This window comes from Phyllobates terribilis, unplaced genomic scaffold (genome assembly GCF_046119375.1).
Source record: "Phyllobates terribilis strain yellow unplaced genomic scaffold, ASM4611937v1 Scaffold_4__5_contigs__length_816908805, whole genome shotgun sequence".
NCBI classification, from domain to species: Eukaryota; Metazoa; Chordata; class Amphibia; order Anura; family Dendrobatidae; genus Phyllobates; species Phyllobates terribilis.
Genome location: NW_027362764.1, coordinates 467,945,727 through 467,951,726, shown reverse-complemented (window position 1 = coordinate 467,951,726; position 6,000 = coordinate 467,945,727).

Sequence of the window (6,000 nt, the reverse complement as noted above, 5' to 3'; positions counted from 1 at the left end):
ACAAAAAGCCTGGGATGGGCAGAAACATTTTCTTGTGAATCTTCTTGTGAATGCCGGGATTTTTTGCTTCTATGCATTTGTCCATGTAGGCAGAGGGATTCTATAAATGAGATAATCCCAAAACAGTGAGAATAGGTATAGAAGTTAAACAAGAATAAAGTTATAGAAGAGAACAATGAACAAGAATTACACATGCATGAAAGAAAACATGAGATTGGAGAAGATTGTTGAGCAGAGAGAAAGGAAAAAAAGATAATGCGAATATATAACCCTAAGTACTTGAATAAATAAGTAAAATAGTACAGAATAAAAGCATAAAGTAAATAGTGTATTAGGATATACAGTACTTATTCTTAAAGGGTATCTGTCAGCAGGTCTTTGCTATGTAATCTAACAACAGCATAAGGTAGGGACATAGACACTGATTCCAGCAAATTGTCAATTTATTGACTGCAGCAGTTATGATAGGTTCACAGTTTTCTGTGCTACAGATCTAGCAGAGCTCAGTTGTTGAGCTGTGTATAACCTCACTCACACCACAGCTATCTGTGTACATTGTATAGTGATAGAGAGCTATTGATCAGTTCTGGGGGGGTGGTTGCACTAGGAGGCATGAGACCAGTTGTCCTGTAGTAATAATTCCCTGCTGATAAAACACTGATTTGTATTGAAACAGCAAAACATAGGTTAGTAAGTGACACAGAACTGTTCCTAAGTAGTGATGGGTGAGCAATAAAATGCTTGGGTGCTCAATGCTCAGGTCGAGCAAATTGGAATGCTCGGGTGCTCGACCCGAGCAACGAGCCCAATGTAAGTCTATGGGAAACTCGAGCATTTTTCAGGCGGCTCCCCCCAGTGGTCTGCAGAAGGCCTAAAAATTGTACAAATCGATGGGAACAGTGCTGAAATGACATGACAACAGCATGGGAAGTCCCTTGGAAGCATTTCTGACTCCCAGGTCACTGCTGTCAACAACGTTGTCAGAGGTATTACTCCACTTTTACGGACTCACAATAAAACATACAAAAACAAAGCCAAAATGGATTTTCCTGGGAAATATGTTAAGGAACATCCTTTCCAGGGTAATGACTTGTATATAAGGCAAAATAAATATACAAAAACAAAAATGCTCCACCACTCCTTGGGCTATGTTCACACAGTGTTTTTGATGTTTTTTTGCATTTTTGCATTGCTTTCAACCAAGACAAATGCATTCACTGGGAAATGTCATTTTAACATTTTACAACCTTATCTGGCCATGTGGAGTGTGACAGATCATCAGACACATCCTGTTTTATTTATGATGGAGGGACTCTGAAAATCACAAAGCCTATTTTTATAGGACCATCAGGTGGCCTTTACTATTCTTAAAGGGCCAGCAGTCGGCCCTCGCTAGTGTTAGAGAGCCATCAGCCGGCTATGCTTTGTTATTCCCATTATTAACGGAATGGGTCTCCTATACTGTTATTGCATATGCAGTGACTGCAAGGGCTGCCAAAAATTTGGAGGCACTCCTATGCCCCTTTCAAGAGATGTAGAGGTCAGAGAGCATGGGAATTGACCTCCCAAAAAAAGACACTGGATTTGAGTTTATGTTACACTGCTATCATTCGGTGGTGTTGAGAAGTCTGGCCCAACCCAGCTCTTGTTCATTTTTATAAGTCAGCCTGTCAGCATTTTCAGTTGACAGGCGGATGTGCTTATCAGTTATAATTCCACCAGCGGCACTAAAAACCCGCTCTGACAAAACGCTAACGGCAGGGCAGGCCAGGACCACCAAGGCGTAGAGAGCCAGTTCATACCACGTGTCCAGCTTGGATACCCAATAATTATAAAGCACAGTGGAATCACGGAGGACCGTCGGCAAGGTACTCCCTCACCATCTTGCCAAACTTTGCACTCTTTGTGAGAGTACCCCGCTCCTCAGGGCCTGTAAGATGGAAGGGTCTGAGAAAACTGTCCCAGAACTTTGACAGTGTTCCCCTGCCTCTACCGGACTGGAGTTGTGTTTCTCTCACCTGTACTCCTTGGTTGTCCAATGAACTGTGACCTCTGCCACCAGCGTTTTCAGATGGGAATTTTTTTAATAATTCTGCAACAAGGGCCTTCTGGTACTGCCCCATTTTAGTAGACTTGTCCGCCTCGGAAATAAGAGATATAAAGTTCTACTTGTAGCGTGGGTCTAGAAGTGTCACAAACCAGTAATGACTGTCACTCAAAATTTTGAGAACGTGAGGGTCACGGGAAAGGTAGCGTAACATAAACTCGGCCATGCATGCCAGACAACTAACAGGCAAGACTTCTGTGTCCTCACCAAGCGGATGAATGACCATGCTCTCCTCCTCCTCCTCCCTGTCCTCAGGCCATCCACGCTGAACAGACAATATGACAGTTGTGCAGGTAGTACCGTCTATAGCGCATGAAACTAGCTCCTCCTCTTCCTTTTTGTCACCAAATCCACGTTGGGATGAGATAAGGCTGGGCTGTGTATAATCACCCTGTATGGTTCCTTACTCCATCTCATCATACTCCGTCTACAGTGCATCCGCTTTGATTGTGAGCAGATAGCGTTTCAGAAGACAGAGAATTGGGATGGTGACGCTAATTATGGTGTCATCGCCGCTCACCATCTTGGTGGAGTCCTCAAAATTTTGGAGGTCAAACACAGATCTGCCTGCTATTTCACAGCTGTCCACAACTCTTCAGCATTGTGTGGTTTGTCACCTAAGCATATTAGCTTCAGCACAGCCTGTTGCCGCTTGGCCGAGGCAATGATGCAGTGCTTCTAGCTTGCGACTGATGTGGTCATTTAGGAGATGGATGATGAAGAGGAGGAGGACGTTCAGGAGCTGTAGAATGTGGGGGCAACCCTGATTGACCCAGGGCCTGCAATCATTGACATCGGGAGGATGTGTTCCATCCCAAGGTCCGACTGGGTCCTGGCTTCCACTATGTTAACCCAGTGTGCCGTCAGCGAAGTGTACTGTCCCTGCCCGCAAGCACTTGTTCACGTGTCCGTGGTTAGGTGCACTTTCCCAGTCACTGCGTTTTTGAGGGCACGGCTAATGTTGTGGGACACGTGCTTATGTAATGCGGGTATGGCACACCGGGAGAAATAGTGGCGGCTGGGGACCGAGTACCAAGGGACGGCTGCTGCCATCAGGTTGCGTAAAGCTTCCGTCTCCACGAGCCTAAAAGTCAACATTTTGAGCGCAAGCAGCCACGAAATGTGGGAATTTAGTAGTGTGGCCTGTGGGGCGTTGGCTGCGTATTTGCGCTTGAGTTCCAAGGACTGGGGTATGGACAACTGAACGCTGCACTGGGACAAGGACGTGGACGTGCTTGCTGATGGTGCTACTTGAGAGTGTGCAACGACAGGTGGAGGGCAGGAGGCATCTTTGCATGCGCCATGGACAGAGGATTGGCTTGCATGCACAGCAGCGGAAAATGCAGTGGTGCCACCCACAGACACTGTTTCTGGACCCTGGGGTTCGGCCCATTTAGTCGGGTGCTTTGCTGCCATGTGCCTGATCCTTCTGGTGGTGGTCAGGATGGTAGTTTTGCTACCCCTGCTGGTGCTGGCCTGGCAGGTGGTGCAAATGGCCTTTTTGGGGTTATCAGCAGAGTCTTTAATAACCAACCAGACTCGGGAAGACCTAACAGTTGTACTTGCAACTTCTGTCGTGTTGATGTTATGGGAAACGGTTGCCCGCCTTCTGTCTGCGGCCACCACAGCTCTTCGGAGTATCCAAGTGTGGGATCAATTGTCTCTGGGCACTTCGTATGGTGGGAGTAAGGAGGATTAGAGTGAGGAATATGCGGTCCAGACTCACAGCTAACTGTGTGGAATACAGGGTGGTGGTGGTGGCTAAGTGACTGGAAGCATTATCTGCTATCCAACCAATAACCTTTTCTCACTGCTCTGTGTTCAACAGTGGTGTTCTGTGGTCCCCTATTAATTGGGACAGGAAGGTCGAGCGAGAAGATGTAGGTGTTTGTTGTAGCACAATTTCAGCTTGCCCACGGCCTTGGACTCGTCCTCTGCATGCACCATCATCACCATCACGTTCACTTCCCGTCCCTTGCCACGCGCCTTGCCCATTTTAAATGGAGGACAATATTATCCATGTTCACTACAAATGGCTGGATTTAAACCGCAGTGATATGTGAGTCATGTGATGGAAAACCACAGTTTTAAATAGCTGGCCTGTTGGTAACTATTTTGAACAGCAACCTCGTGTCAATAACTTTACTGACACACTGCAACAAAATTTCAATGGAGGCCAGAAATGGCAGAATTTTCAGCACACTTATATGTGACCCGTGTGATGGACAAACCACAGTTTTAAATAGTTGGACTGTAGGTAACTATTTTTAACAGCGAACTGGTGTCAATATCTTCGCTAACACACTGCAACAAAATTTTAATGGAGGCCAGAAATGGCAGAATTTTTGGCGCACTTATATGTGATCTGTGTGACGGACAAACCACAGTTTTAAATAGCTGGCCTGTAGGTAACTATTTTGAACAGCGACCTCATGTCAATAACTTCACTGACACACTGCAACAAAATTTCAATGAAGGCCAGAAATGGCAGAATTTTCAGCGCACTTATATGTGATCCGTGTGATGGACAAACCACAGTTTTAAATAGCTGGCCTGTAGGTAACTATTTTTAACAGCGATCTCATGTCAATAACTTTGCTGACACACTGCAGCAAAATTTCAATGGAGGCCAGAAATGGCAGAATTTTCGGCGCACTTATATGTGATCCGCGTGACGGACAAACCACAGTTTTAAATAGATTAATTTTTAGCTCTGTAATATGGAAAGGATCTGGCTGTATTCTGCAGTGCCAACAAGCAAATGGAGCAGAAAAATGGTCTTCTCTAGATTGCTTTTTAAGCAAATAATCAGCATTAAGATCCCCAAAAATATTATTCCTGGCACCTGATACCTGGGGCTATTTCTAGAAATATCTGTAAAAGCACCAGCAGACAGAACTGGAACTCTTTTTTAATTAGAAAAGTACAAAAACACAAAAACACAACACAAATACAAACACTGTACAAGAACAACTAAAACCCCAGCAAAGTATAGTCCTAGAACCCCAGTGAGTCCAAGACTCTCCAGAGTCCAGTAAAATACATGCACTCAGAAATGTCCTTACTTTTCCAAGGACCCCCCCTGCAAGGGAAGACCTTACGAACTCCTTACTTTACCTTTTCCTTTTTTAATAAATCCTTTCAAAATACCCCCAACATTCGCTCACATTCACACCCATTCACACCTAACCCCCTAACAAAAGGAAAACTAAAAAACCTGGACCATCGCCCAATATAAGAGACAGACCACCTGGCCAAAAAACTTAACACCTATACACACCTATACACACGAAAAACCCTCTCTTTTTTTTCTTTATTTTTAATTTTTTTTTTTTCCCCCACCACCATTTTTTAACACCCAAGGTCCCACGAGAGTCTGTGGCCTTACCACAACAAGGTCCCACTAAAGTTTGTAACCTATTCCACACAAAAAGGTCCTTTTGCCTTTTCCGGCATCCCGCAGGACGTCCAATTTTTCCCACAAAATACCACAACCCCTCCCCCCTAAAGCCCTCCACTCAACCTAAAGGAACCCCCCCCACACGCAGCATAATACACATACCACTTAATATACATACAATAAACGATATGCAACATAACAGTACAATACACAGCATAACAATATATCTAGACCAGGGTTTCCCAACTCCAGTCCTCAAGGCCCACCAACAGGTCATGTTTTCAGGATTTCCTTAGTATTGCACAGGTGATGGAATTATTGCCTGTGCAGGTGATGCAATTATCACCTGTGTAATACTAAGGAAATCCTGAAAACATGACCTGTTGGTGGGCCTTGAGGACTGGAGTTGGGGAACCCTGATCTAGACAACATAACAATTTACCCTAAGGAACTAGCTACAACCAAAATCAGACCCAAGTTTCCAATATCACAA